The sequence below is a fragment of the Pristiophorus japonicus genome, unplaced genomic scaffold, assembly GCF_044704955.1.
Source record: "Pristiophorus japonicus isolate sPriJap1 unplaced genomic scaffold, sPriJap1.hap1 HAP1_SCAFFOLD_130, whole genome shotgun sequence".
NCBI lineage: Eukaryota > Metazoa > Chordata > Chondrichthyes > Pristiophoridae > Pristiophorus > Pristiophorus japonicus.
Window position 1 is genome coordinate 983,319 of NW_027250967.1, and position 15,609 is coordinate 998,927.

The 15,609-nt window shown below is 46.2% G+C and overlaps 1 non-coding gene across 1 annotated transcript; it reads left to right on the forward strand.

Moving 5' to 3' along the window:
• The first annotated feature begins 7,794 nt into the window (after positions 1–7,794).
• trnaw-cca (transfer RNA tryptophan (anticodon CCA)) lies at positions 7,795–7,866 on the forward strand. The gene has a single exon. It is a non-coding gene; the product is annotated as a tRNA-Trp (tRNA).
• The last annotated feature ends 7,743 nt before the right edge of the window (positions 7,867–15,609 follow it).

The window sequence follows — 15,609 nt, forward strand, 5'->3', positions numbered from 1 at the left end:
TCAGCACCTGGTCAGAAAGAAATGTGAAGCGAGCAGGTGGACTGCAGAATCCCACTTTTAAGGAGTTGGTCGTGGTGTCAAACAAAGAGTTTCACTAAATGATTAAAAATAAGAAATGTCAAAGTCGAACATGCATCTCCAGAGGAAACTGCGATCTGAGCACAGCACTTTAAACCACTCCGCCACCCTGAGAATTCAATGCAAAATGCGGCCACCTGCAGGTTGATTTTGAACGTTTGTGTCCTGACACATGAAATAAATGAGGGCATCAGGCGTATCTCTGCCTGACACCGGGGAAAAAGTGAGACAGACCTTGGAGCAAGGGTCTGGTTATTGCCAAACAGCAAAGAAAATATTTTCTGGAAGAACAATGTTGAAAATAATTGCAACCCCAACATGATTAGAACACACAACCTTTCGATTAGGAGTCAGGCGTGCTACCATTGCGTCACAAGGTCCACACATGAAGTCTGAGATGTTCGGCGATATGAAGGTTTCACAATACAAGGGGCTTTAAAATCCCCGCCCATTCCCACCAGGTATCAGAAGCAGCGCTCACCTGCCAGTCACCGTATGTATTTTTCTTAAACTTTTGTATTGTTTTCACGGGAAAGCATCTTTAATTAACCCCTCACCTTCTTTTGCACAATGAAAGAAATGCTAACTGAGGGAGAGTCGATACTTCAATCATTTGTCCTGTGCTTTGGGGAGCGGGCAGGAAAGTGGACCTGAGTCCATGATCGCATCGGCCATGATCGTATTAAATGTCGGAGCAGGCTCGAGGGGCGTATGGTCGACAACTGCTCCTATTTCTTATCTTCTTATGTTCTTATGCATGTTGACCCATTTTACTCACAGTATTTTAGGAGTCTGGTTCAAAATCTTTATTGCTGATGACACCAGGAATCTGGGGCAACTTTTGTCAAATTTAACAGCACCGGTTATTCCGACTGTGCACAGAAAATAGAAAATAAAATCCTACGGTGCTCATTTTCCGATTCAATGCAGCAGGATTTCAAATAAAGTAAAAGAATTTTACAGTGAAAAGATTTAGAAGTGTTACTTGTATTTGTGTCTTTAATTAAAATTTGTGGCGTCTGATTCCCGTTCATGCCACTGCTGAATAATAAAGGAGGGTTTGACGTTGACCAGACTGCACTGCCCCGGATATTTGTGAGCTCATCCTTTATATTCAGTGGTTTCTCGCCCTTTGATGGGCTGCAGTGTAGCGGATATCACGTTGGCCTCACACGCAAAAGGTCGCCGGTGGATCCGTTTTCTCTCACTGAAAGTTATCTATTTATTGGTTAAATAAAGAGCAATTCAGGAATAAGGGAGCCCTTTTGCCAGGAGAATAAATAGCAAATAAAAACAGCAAATTCTGCAATTCTCAGCAAATCAGGCAGCATTTGCCAGGAGACTCAACTCGCCTCCGATTGTTCCCATTTGTCAAGTTTAAACAAAATGTTGCTGACTGGGATCGAACCAGGGACCTTTGCATGTAAAGAAAACATGATAACCACTACACTACAGAAACCACTGGTATAACAGCCCCAACAGAGGGGAGCTGACCAGTGAGCTCCCTCTATGCTGATCTGGAATGAGGAGGCTCACCTGAAACAACTTCTGTCCCACACTGAAAGTTCTCAATCCTTCTCCACCACTGCCCTTTACAGAAATGTCACGGATCACCCAGCCACCGTGTTCACTTCCACATCCTCACAGTGGGGCCACAGAGGCTCCTACCATCTCCCCGCGATCAGCGAACTCACCCAATTTACAAAATTAAACCCGGAACACGTGCCCGGCAAAGGGCAGGCGAAGCCAGATAGTCTGTAAGCTCGGTCTATCACAGAAAGTATTGGTATTCATGGTGCTTACAGCAATTATTAATCGTCTCACAGACCTCAATTATTTTTATGCGATGAATTGATCGAGTATCGTTACCAGGTCAGTGCGGCGGATCTTAACCCCTCGACCACCAGGGAACAGTTATGATAGATGTTGATATATTTATATATATTTATATAAGAACCTGAATATCAACGGCTAGCTACCTTGACCTCATGGCGAACAGCAGTGCATCTAACTTTGAGTGAAGTAAATTGTTCCACAATGAAACCCATTTCATCTTTTGTTCCCTTTTCAACACCAGAAACTGAGACAGGGGGAATAAATAGAGAAATAAAAGCACAGGGATATAGACAAGAGGAAGAAAGAAGGGGAAATATACTGTCTACACTCAGAACTAATGCAGAAACCCCTCTGCTGCGCTCGGGGTGGCCACCCACAGCCTGGATACACTAACGGGAGAACACCAGCCGCAGGTCGGGGCCATAAAAGGAACGGCGAGCGGCCCTGGGAGCAGCTTGGAGGTCCCGGGAGACTGCTCCAGGGAGCAGCGCGAGCTGGTGCAGGAGGGCGGCGGCAGCGAAGAGTGATGTCATCAAGGTCCAGGTCGGTGATTAGAGCGTGGGCAAATACAGCAGGAGCGGCGAAATCGGGGCGAAGGAGCGGCGAGAGACTGTGGAGGGATGCGATCGGGGCCCAGGGGAGGCTTGAGTTCAGGGCCAGGGGCCCAGGGGCAGCACGGGCCAGCCCACACTGCGATATGTGTGCACACTGGGTCCGTGCAGCAGAGCTGGTCTCCAGTCGTCTTGTTTAACCACTGCCACTGGACGAATACCTCGCTCTGTCAAGCCCGTGTGATGGCTGGGGTGCAACGGCCATCACACGTTAAAAAAATCCACGCACAGGCATCTTCCACCCTTCAACATACTTTTCAGGGCCTGGAATATGGAAACACCTGTGAACTCATTCTTTTTTGGCGAGGAACAAGTCATCCTCGCTTCGAGGGACTGCCTATGATGATGATGAACTGGATTTGCTGCAGTCCGCGGGCAGCAGGTGATGAAAGCGGGCGTGAGAGGGTGAGTGACAGGTGGGCACTGCTTCTGATGCTGTCTGACCCACGCTGGGAGTGGCCGGGGATTTTAAAGCCCTTTCATTGCACCAATGCAGGGTCAATGAAACTGTGTTCAGGAACCTTCATGTTTCCAAACATGGACAATCTGCACTGTAGACCTTGTGGTGCAACGGTAGTGTGTCTGACTCGCGATCCGAAAACTGTGTATTCAAATCATGTCAGGATCATTGTTCTTCAAAAGTTGCAAACTTCTTTGCTGTTTGGCTATAACCTGACACTTGCTCCAATGTTTGTCTCACTGTTTCCCTGGTGTTAGGCACAGATATGCCACATGCCCTCATTGACTTCATGGAACAAGACACAAAAGTTCAAAATTTAAATGAACTTGCAGTCTGGATGGCCGAGCCGTCGAAGGTGCTGCGTTCAGTTTGCAGTCTGCTCTTAAAGCGCGGTTTCAAATCACTTTTCTTATTTTTAGTCATTGAGCAAAACTCATTTGCTTGGCACCACGACCACCTCCTTAAAAGTGGGATTCAGCAGTTCACCTGCTCGCTTCACATTTCCGTCTGACCGGGTGCTGAAAGTGGAGATGTTTCCGCAGTGTAGCGGTTAACACGTTCGCCTCACACGCGAAAGCTCACCAGGTGGGAATATTTTCTGTAACTTTCTCCTCATGCATGCTCAGGGCGAGATTGTTCTCCTGTGAAAGGTCATATCATCATAAACATGTAAGGATTAGGAGCTGGAGTAGGCCATTCGGCCCCTCGAGCCTGGTCCACCATTCAAGAAGATCCTGGCAGTTCTTCGACATCAAGTTTAAACATCTGGGTACCGGAGCCAACAGGCGCCTGGTTGCAATCAGTGAAAAAACGTTTGCTTTAGCAGAAGCACAGCGAGCTCAGTTGATACAGCGTGAGATTTTTAATCTCAGATTCTCTGGTTCGAACACCAAGTTTGTTGATTACTTTTTAACTACTTTTTATGTTGCTTTCACGGGAATACATCGTTAATTAACCGATGGTCTTCTTTTGCACAAATAAAGAAATTCTAACTGAAGGAGATTCCATAATTGGATAATTTATCTATGCTCTGCAAGTTAAGTCTTGAACCATAAACCATTTTACACACTGCTTTCGGGGTCTGGTTCAAAATGTTCATTGCTGGTAACATCAACAGGAGACTGGGGAAACAGTGAGACTGACTTTAGAGCAAGGGTCTGGTTATTGTGAAACACCAAAGAAAATATACATTCTGGAAGAATAACATCGAAAGGAAATGTGACCCGACACCCAGAAAGAAGTGTTAAGACAGAAGATGAAATGCTGCATCCCTTTCTGCAAAAAAATCCTTTCACAAACATTTCTCTGACCGAAGCTGCACAAAACAAAAATGTTCGTTGCAAAGTCATTAAACTCCCGAATTTCCGCTTCACCAGAATCTCCTGAATCAGATGCCTCTAGTTTTGCCGACTCAATCCATGTCCCTTTGCAATGTTCTGCTTCTACCCACACTATGAAATGTGCCGCTAACTTATAGAATCATGGAATGGTTACAGCACGGAAGGCCATTCGGCCCGTCGAGCCCGTGCCGACTCTCAGCGAGTCCCACTCCCCCCTCCTTTTAACGTAGCCTTGCAATTATTTTTCCTTCAGACACTGATCCAACTCCCGTTTGAAAGATAAGATTGAGTCGGCCTCCACCACCCTTTCAAGCCGTGCATTCCAGATCCTAACCACTTGCTGCTAAATGGTCATCTCCTGTTCCTATGTGTAAAGTCTGGGAAACACGAGATCAATTCCTGCCACACTCACAGACTTCCTAAATATAGCACCGTCTTTCTATTCTCGTAAAACCAGCTCCTGAAGTGTAGGCCAGCTGTGTAGGTGAAAGCTCTGGTTATGTTCCTAACATCACTTCAATTACAGTGTTTCCGTAGTGTAGTGGTTGTCACATTTTCTTCACCCGCGAATGATCTTTGGTTCGAAACTGGGCGGAAACATTTTGAAAACCCGTTTAATTAAATATTAGAAAAAATGGATTTATTCATATTAATGTTTCAATATTAACAAAACACAATGTCCCACAGCCTTGTTAAATTTTCTGATATCTATGTTCAGTTCTGTATACACTCAAACTCGACACTTGAACTGAATGCTCATATAAGTATTGGAGTGGGAACTCACTGGATAACAGCACAGCTGGCAATGTTTGCAGAATATATTCGTGACACCAAAGCACACAATGACAACCTGGAATTGTGCGGCACAGTATCCTCGGGGAAAACAGTTGAAGTCCCTGAGAGGGCTTAAACCACCAACTTTTTGGTTAACAACCGAACACGCTAACCCATTGCGCCACAGAGACTGACACAAGTGTATACTGCAAGACATCCCAAACCAGGGTGTCCGTCAGTTAAAGCTTCAGATTGCTCCGACCAGTTGGAACTTGTCCACTCTCAGTTGCACTTTTCCCAAAGAAAGGGTGGGACATTCATTGTGGATGTGTGGAAGCAGTCTGGTCCCGCACACTGCAGACACTTCCATGTCACCGCCAACCAGCTCTCACACAACCGGTGTGATCGACCTTCCAGCCTTCCGGTGCCTTGTCTGTGACAAAGTATTCTGATTGTCCCGAAGCCGGTGTTAGGTTTTAATTCCTGTTCAGCTCCTGACTGCTGATATTCCTGTGATTAAACGGGAACTAAATGCTTGCAGGGACAGTTGGATTCACCATTTCTTTGCTTGGTGAAATTTCAAAGATTGAAAGTGACGCCCATCAACCCCAAACCTCGTCACCTACTCGCTAACCGCTACACGCTGCTCCCGTGAGATGGAAGCCCAGTTGCTGTTTCAAGCTTGAATGCAGGTACAAGCAGAACTCATTCAAAGAAAGTCCAAATCCCTGAGGCACCTGATTATTTGCACCAAACTCCTTTGTAAAGAGTTGAGGTTCGTGTGGGGTGATTTGGGCACATCTTTCCCCATACTACAACACTTCAAACATAACTCAACGGCTGTAAAGCGCTTTGGGGCGTCATGAGTTCCTGAAAGGCACTGCAGAAATGCAAGTCTTCCTTTGCAAAATTTCTATGCAATTTCAAAACTCGCCGGCAAAATAATGGACTCGTCCAGGATTGGAACGCAGGACTTCTCACAAATTTCATTTAACTTCGACTCATCTAAAGTCACACCTTTAGATCAATGAACCAACTGCTTGACAATCATAACGGTAATGTATAGCCATTACAAAAGCAAGTTTTTGTGTGTGGCTACTCTTGATTAGAGAAGCACGTGAGACCGAATCAGTGACTTTGCTTTTTCGACCTGTCTTCTGAAGCGCCGCACGGTCCCACTCCGACAGTCAATGAACTGTTGGGACATTAGTGTATCCAGGCTGTGGGTGGCCACCCCGAGCGCAGCAGAGGGGTTTCTGCATTAGTTCTGGGTGGGGGCAGTATTTCCCCTTCTCTCTTCCTCTTGTCTGTATCACTGTGCTTTTATTTCTCTATTTATTCCCCCTGTCTCAGTTTCTAGTGTTTAAAAGGGAATAAAAGATGAAATGGGTGTCACTGTGGAACAATTTCTATCGCTCAAAGTTAGATTCACGACCGTTGTGCCAGGAGGTCTGGACAGCTTGCCGTTGACATACAGGTTCATATATAAATATATATTTTTATGTTGATACAAATAATCGAAGCTGCTCCCTGGTGGTCGAGGGGTTAAGATCTCGAGCATTAACCCTTTCCATTCTCAATCAGTTCATCGCAGAAACATAATTGAGGTGTGTGAGAGGATTAATGATTGCTGTAATCGCCGTTAATAACCCCACTACTATCTGTTAAAGAATGAGCTTACACACTCTCCTACTTCTCCTGCCCTTTGCCGGACACATGTCCCGGGTTTAATTTTACAAACTGGGCGAGTTCGCTGATCGCGGGGAAACGGTTGGAGCCTCTGTGGCCCCACTGTGAGGATGTGGAAGTGAACACGTGACATTTCTGTAAAGGGCAGCAGAGGAGAAGGATTGAGAACTTTCAGTGTGGGACAGAAGTTGTTTCAGGTGAGCCAACACATTCCTGATCCTCCTCTCTTCTTAGGTAATCCCGGAGTCGAGGATGACTTGCTTCCACATTAAAAATCAGTGGTGATCAGCACAGAGGGAGCTCACTGGTCAGCTCCCGTCTGTTGAGGTCACTGTGCCAGAGGTTCCCAAGTGTCGCGGTTATCACGTTTGCTTTACACATGAAAAGTCACCGGTTCAATCCCGGGCGGGAACATTATGTTGAAATTTCCTATAGGGGAACAATCGGAGGCGAGTCTTGTCTCCTGGCAAATGCTAACTGACCTGCTGAGATTTCCAGCATTTGCTGTTTTTATTTGCTATTTATTCTCCTAGCAAAAGGGCTCCCTTATTCCTTAATTGCACTTTATTTCATCAATAAATAGATAACTTTTAGCGAGAGAAAATGTATCCACCGGGGAACTTTGGCGTGTCGGAATAACCGGTGCTGTTAAATTTGACAAAAGTTGCCCCAGATTCCTGGGGTCGCCAGATATGAGGATTTTGAACCAGACTCCTAAAACACAGTGTGTAAAATGGGATATGGTTGAACAGTTAACATGCAAAGCACAGAACAAATGATTGAAGTATCGACTGTCCCTCAGTCAGCATTTCTTTCATTGTACAAAATAAGATGACGGGTTAATTAATGATGCTTTCCCGTGAAAACAACACAAAAGTTAAACAAAAACATACGGTGACTGGCAGGTGAGCGCTTCTTCTGATACCTGGTGGGAATGGGCAGGGATTTTAAAGCCCCTTGTATTGCAGAATCTTCATATAGAGGAACATCTCAAATTCCCTGTGTCGGCCTTGTGGCGCAACGGTAGCGCGTCTGACTCCAGTTTAGAAGGTTGCGTGTTCAAATCACGTCGAGGTCACTGCTCCTTTGGGTAATCCCGGAATTAATATTTTCTTTGCTGTTTGGCAATAACCAGACCCTTGCTCCAAGGTCTGTCTCACTGTTTCCCCGGTGTCAGGCAGAGAAACAGCTGTTGCCCTCATTTATTTCTTGTGACAAGACACAAAAGTTCAAAATCAACCTGCAGGTGGCCATATACTACACTGGATAGTCAGGACAGCCGAGCGGTCCAAGCTGTTTTGTTCAGTCTGCACTGAAAGTGTGGATTTGAATCCCACTTCTAGCACCTTTTATTTTTAGTCATTAAGCAAAACTCATTTACTTGGCACAACGATCAGCTCCTAAAAAGTGGGATCCTGCAGTTCACCTGCTCGCTCAGCATCTCCGTCTGACCTGGTGCTGAAGGTGGAGATGTTTCCGCAGTGTGGCCGTTCACACGTTCACCTTACTGTCATGTATCTCACACTACTCTGCCGTTCTAAGTCGTTTTGAACATCTCTTTCAGCCAGGTGTGGGTACCTTCAAAGGGGCTAAAGTTAAAATCTACATCACACGGGATGCCAGACCGGTCCATCACAAGGCTCGAGCTGTGCCTTATGTGATGAGGGAAAAGATTGAACACGAACTGGACCTGCGGGAAGGCATTATCTCATCCGTGGAATTTAGCGACTGGTCAAGTCCCATCATCCCCGTCATGAAGCCTGATGGATCCGTACAAATCTGTGGGGATTACAAGTCTACCATAATAGAGTCTCCCGACAGGACCAATACCCGCTGCCCAGAGCAGAGGACCTATTTGCCACGTTGGCTGGAGGAAAACTTTTCTCAAAACTTGATCTTACATCTGTGTATATGACGCAAGAACTGACCGAAGAGTCTCAGCTACTCACCACCATCAACACACATCGAGGCCTTTTTATGTACAATCGATGCCCATTCGGCATCAGGTCGGCAGCTGCTATATTCCAGCGCAACATGGAGAGTCTGCTCAAGTCCATCCTGGGGACGGTTGTGTTTCAAGATGACATACTCATCACGGGCAGGGACACCGACTCCCATCTCCGCAATTTGCAGGAAGTACTAAGTCGATTGGATCGAGTAGGCTTAAGAGTTAAGAAATCCAAGTGTCTGTTTCTCGCGCCTGAGGTTGAATTTTTGGGCAGAAGGATTGCTGCTGATGGAATCTGCCCAACAGAATCAAAAACCGAAGCAATTCGTCTGGCACCCAGGCCCTGGAATATCTCGGAACTGCCTGCCTTTCTCGGGCTATTCAATTACTTTGGGAACTTTATGCAGAACTTGAGCACGCTGCTGGAGCCTCTCCACTTGCTACTCAGAAAGGTGTGCGATTGGTTTTGGGGGGACGCCCAAGAACGCGCCTTCAATAAAGAACTCAATCTTCTATGTTCCAACAGTGTTTTAGCCTTTTTTGACCCAGGTAAAAAGTTAGTTCTTACATGTGATGCGTCAGCGTACGGGGTCGGGTGCGTTTTACAGAAAATCAATGATGCGGGTAAATTACAACCCTTTGCTTATGCCTCCAGGTCACTTTCACGGGCGGCGTGCGGGTACGGTATGGTTGAGAAGGAGGAGCTCGCGTGCGTGTACGATGTCAAAAAGATGCACCAATACCTTTTCGTGGCCAAGTTCGGGTTAGAAACCAACCACAAACCCCTCACGTCCCCGCTATCTGAGTGAAAGGCAATAAACGCCAAAGCCTCGGCACGCATTCAGCGGTGGGCACTCATGCTGGTGTCTTACGAGTACACAATAAGGCACAGACCATTCACAGACAACTGTGCCGACGCGCTTAGCAGGCTACCCCTGGCGACCACAGAAGGTTCGGACGAACAGGACTGTGAGATGGTCATGGCAATCAGTGCCTTTGAATCCACAGGTTCGCCCATGATGTCGCACCAAATCAGAGCCTGGGCCCGCGATGCCTCCCGAGGAGATCAAACCTTTCCATAGGCGCAGGCATGAACTATCACTACAGGCAGACTGCCTGATGTGGGGCAGCCGAGTAGTTATGCCCTTGCGAGGCTGAGAGGCGTTTGTCCGGCAGCTCCACCGCGAGCACCCGGGGATCATCCTAATGAAGGCCATAGCCAGATCCCACGTCTGGTGGCCTAGCATTGACGCGGACTTGGAGCTCTACATCCGTCGGTGCACCATTTGTGCCCAACTCAGTAATGCCCCCAGGGAGGCCCCCCTAAGCCCCTGGCCCTGGCTCACAAAAACCGTGGTCGCAGGTGCATATAGACTATGCGGGCCCATTCATGGGCAAAATGTTCCTCGTAGCCGTTGATGCATTTTCAAAATGGATCGAGTTCACCATTTCAAACTCGAGCACCACCTCCACCACTCTGGATAGCCTGAGAACTATGTTTGCAATGCACGGAATTCCTGACATATTGGTCAGTGATAATGGTCCGTTCTTCACTAGCGCAGAATTTCAAGAATTTATAGTTGACCACGGCATAAATCACGTTAAGACGGCACCGTTAAAGCCGGCCTCCAATGGCCAGGCGGAGCAAGCAGTGCAGATCATTAAACAAGGCATGCTCAGAATCCAAGGTCCCACGCTGCAGAGCCGCCTGTTGCGACTGCTGCTGGCATACAGATCTCGTCCACATTCGTTGACTGGGGTTCCCCCCGCGCAACTATTGATGAAATGAACCTGAAAGACCAGGCTCTCGTTAATCCTCCCAGACATGCATGAAATTGTTGAGGTTAAGCGCCGGAAGCTAACTGAGTACCATGACCTAAATTTGAGGGGGAGGTGGAATGAGATAGGGGACAAGGTGCTTGTGCTAAACTATGGCAGGGGTCCCAAATGACGTACAGGGACAGTAACAGGCAAGGAAGGAAACAGGCTACTGGTTGTACAAATGGACAATCGCCAAACCTGCCGGAGGCATGTAGACCAAGTAAAAAGTAGATTCACCAACAATAGTGCAGGACGAGAGGCAGACTACAGTATGGAACTCACACCACACCTGGTGGGCAGACAGAGGGAACAACCTGAGGAAAGGGCAGTCTCAACAGACAGCCCAGGCGAGATACCAGCAATCACACTGAAAGAAAAACAGGCACCAAGGCAAACAACTGAACCACAACTAAGACGCTCCACGCGAGAGCGTAGACCACCTGAGAGTCTGAATCTATAAAGACAATAAGACCTTGGGGGAGTTTGATGTCATGTATCTCACACTACTGTATATAACTGTATCTTACCATGCTATACATGACTGTAACTAGATATGACCTGTAACCACAAGCATACGTTACCACCAGGGGTGCACTTGCAGGAGATACTGCATACCTGTTCCACACAGGTATATAAAGGCAGGTCTCAGGCAAGTATGGCACATGAGAGCTGTGAAATAAAGGTGTAGGTCCAGAGTGACCTTGACTTCAGCATGTGCCTCGTCTGAGTCTGTACTGCAGGGTCAGGACTTTACACTTACAAGCGAAAGCTCACCGGGTGGTAATATTTTCTGGAGCTTTCTCCTCATGCATGCTCAGGGGCGAGTTTGTTCTCCTGTGAAAGGTTATAAGATCATAAACATGTAAGGATTCGGAGCCGGAGTAGGTCTTTCGGCCCCTCGAGCCTGGTCCACCATTCAAGAGGATTCTGTCAGTTCCTCGACAGCAAGTTTAAACATCTGGGGCGGAGCCAACAGGCGCCTGGCTGCAATCAGCGACAAAAAGGTGCATTTGTCAGAAGCCCGGCTCGGTCAATCGGTCGATCATGAGAATCTTAATCTTGAATTCAGGGGTGTGAGCCCCACGTTAATTGTTAAAACATGTCCCATTTTACACACTGTGCTTTAGGGATCTGATTCAAAATGTTCATTGCTGGTAACATCAACAGGATACTGGGGAAACAGTGCGACTGACTTTAGAGCAAGGGTCTGGTTATTGTGAAACAGCAAATGAAATATCAATTCTGGAAGAATGACATCGAAAAGAAATGTGACCCCGACACCCAGAAAGAAGTGTTAAGGCAGAAGATTAAATGCTGCATTCCTCTGTGCAAAAAATTCCTTTCACAAACATTTCTCTGACCAAAACTGCACAAAACAAAAATGTTCCTTTCAAATTCATTAAACTCCCGAATTTCCACCCCCACCCCCCGAATCTCCTGAATCTGATGCATCTTGTTTTTCCGACTCAATCCATGTCCCTTTGCAAAGTTCTGCTTCCACCCACACTATGAAATGTGCCACTAACTTATAGAATCATGGAATGGTTACAGCACGGAAGGCCATTCGGCCCGTCGAGCCCGTGCCGACTCTCAGTGAGTCCCACTCCCCCGCTCTTTCCCCTGAGGCCTGCAATTGTTTTTCCTTCAGACACTTATCCAACTCCTGTTTGAAAGATAAGATTGAGTCTGCCTCCAGTACATTCCAGATCCTAACCACTCGCTGCTTAATAGCCAGCTCCTGTTCCTATGTGTAAAGTCTGGGAAACACTGGACCAATTCCTACCACACTCACAGCCTTCCTAAATATAGCACCGTCTTTCTATTCTCGTAAAACCAGCTCCTGAAGTATAGTCCAGCTGTGTAGGTTAAAGCTCTGGTTATGTTCCTAACATTACTTCAAATGCAGTGTTTCCATAGTGTCGTGCTTGTCACATTTGCCTCACACGCGAAAAGTTCCTGGTTCAAAATTGGGTGGAAACATTTTGAAAACTTGCTCAATTAAATATTGGAAAAAATGGATTGATTCATATTCGTGATTCAATATTAACAAAACACAATGTCCCACAACCTTGTAAAATTTTCTGATATCACTGTACAGTTCTGTATACACTCAAACTCTACACTTGAACTGAATGCTCATAAAAGTATTGGAGTGGGAACTCACTGGATAAGAGCACAGCTGGTAATGTTTGCGGAATATGTTTGTGCAGTCAAAACGCGCAATGACAAACTGGAACCGTGCAGCACCGAATCCTCAGGGAAAACACAGTTAAAAACTTCGCTTCTGGGTGGGCTTGAACCACCAACTTTTAGGTTAATAGCCCAACGCGCTAAACCATTGTGTCACAGAGACTGACGCAAGTGCACACTGCACGACATCCAAAACCAGGGTGTCAGTCAGTTAAACCTTCAGATTGCTCCTACCGGGATGGAACTTGTCCACTCTCAGTTGTAATTTTCCCAAATAAAGGGTGGACATTCAGTGTGGATGTATGGAAGCAGTCTGGTCCCGCACACTGCAGACACTTCCATGTCACCGCCAACCAGCTCTCCCACAACCGGTGTGATCTACCTTCTCGCCTTCCGGTGCCTTGTCTGTGACGAAGTATTCTGATTGTCCCGAAAACGGTATTCGGTTTTAATTCCTTTTCTGCTCCCGACTGCAGATATTCCTGTGAATAAACGCGAACAAAGTGCTTACAGGGTCAGTTCGATTGACCGTTTCTTTGCTTGGTGAAATTTCAAAGATTGAAAGCGACGCACATCAACCCCAGAAAATGCTGGAAACACTCGGCAGGTCGGGCAGTATCTGTGGAGGTGGGGAAGTGGGAATAATCGATTGGTTTGTTTGCGGCTTTGATCTGCTGCTGGGAAGTGAGGCAGCGCTGCAGGATGCTTTTTTTCGAGGTGTAAGCAGAGGTTTCCGTCGTGTAACGGTTATCACGTTCGCCACACATGTGAAATATCCTCGGTTTGAGCACGGACAGAAACATTGTTTTGGAGAATATTTTTCTGTGGAATACATTTTTTAAAAGTAGCCCCAGGTTCCTTGTATCATGAGCGATGGGCATTTTAACTCACTCTCCTAAAATACAGTGTGTGTAAAATCAGATAGGGGATAAAACTTCGTCAATGATTAAAGTTCCTTAACTCATTAAAGTTCAGTTCTTGAAGTTTCCATCAATTCATTTCATAAACATAATTGAAGTGTGTGAGAGAATTAATAATGGGCTTTAATCGTTAAGGACCCCATTACTATATGTTATAGACCCAGGTTACACACTCTCTTGCTTCTGAAAGAGTTGAGGTCCATATGGGGGTGATTTGGGCACATCTTTCCCCACATTACAAGTGTGTCAGGAAATCAACCACCCAAAGCCCTTTCATTAACCACAGGGGTTCCCGCAATTGTCTGGTCTCAAAGCGGTTTTAGTAATTGTCAATATCTCTTGTCCATTTACCGATGTTTCCCGATTCTGTCGGTCTCCCTGGCTCTCTTCAATCTGTGTGTGGCCACCTACAGATTGGATTTCAATGAATACCTGTGTTTGTGTTTTCAATAACAACTGAAAATGTTTCTTATATATTTCTTATGTTCTCTCCAAATCCTCGATATCCTTCCTAAATTGTGGTGCCCAGAACTGTAAGCAGGATCCAACTGAGGCCTAAGCAGGGATTTATAAAGCTTTGGTGTAAGTTCCTCACCGGTGTAATCTATTTCACGTTATAAAGCCAAGGGTCCTGTATTCTTTTTTAGTAACCTTATCAACTTGTCTACCCACCTTCAAATATTGCTGTGTGTAAATCTCTCGGTCACTCTGTTTCTGCATCCCCTTTAAAACAACACCATTTAGTTGAAGTTTCCACAGATCACCACCGTGTGTTTCCCAGACCTTACACAGAGGGACATAGGAACAGGAGGAGGCCATTTAGCCCCTCGAGCCTGTTGCACTATTCAGTGAGATCATGGCTGATCTGATCTTGGCCTCAGCTCCACTTCCCTACCATCTCCGCCTAACCCTTGACTCCCATATCGTTCAAAAATCTGTCTACCTCCACCTTAAATATATTCAATGAACGAGCCTTCACAGCTCTCAGGGGTAGAAATACAAAGATTCACGCCCCTCTGAGGGAAGAAATTCCTCCTCATCCCCATTTTAAATGGGCAACCCCTTATTCTGAAACTATGTCCCCTCGTTCTAGATTCCCCCATGAGGGGAAACATCCTCTCTGCATCTACCCTGTTTAGTCCCCTCATAATCTTACACATTTCAAAGATATCATCTCTCACTCTGCTAATCTCCAATAGGTAGATCCCAACCTGTTCAACCATTCTTCATAAGACAACCTTGTGAACCTTCTGTGAAATGCCCCCAATGTAAGTTTGTCCCTCCTGAAATGAGGAGAGCAAAACTGTACGCAGTACTCCAGGTGTGGTTTCACCTGTGCTCTGTACAGTTGTAGCAGGACTTCCGTACTTTTATATTCCATCCCCCTAGAAATAAAGGCCAATTTTCCATTTGCCTTCCTAATTACTTGCTGTATCTGCATGCTAACTTTTTGTGATCAGGAAGGCCAATGGTATCTTGGCCTTTATTGCAAAGGGGATGGAGTATAAAAGCAGGGAAGTCCTGCGACAGCTGTATAACGTATTGGTGAGGCCACACCTGGAATACTGCGTGCAATTTTGTTTTCCATATTTACGAAAGGCTATACTTGCTTTGGAGGCAGTTCAGAGAAGGTTCACTAGTTTGATTCTGGAGATGAGGGGGTTGACTTATAAGGAAAGATTGAGTAGGTTGGGCCTCTACTCATTGGAATTCAGAAGAATGAGAGGTGATCTTATCGAAACGTGTAAGATTATGAGGGGGCTTGAGAAGGTGGATGCAGAGAGGATGTTTCCACTGATGGGGAGACTGGAACTAGAGGGCATGATCTTAGAATAAGGGGCCACCCATTTAAAACTGAGATGAGGAGAAATTTCTTCTCTCAGAGGGTTGTAAAACTGTGGAATTCCCTGCCTCAGTGAGCTGTGGAAGCTGGGACATTGAA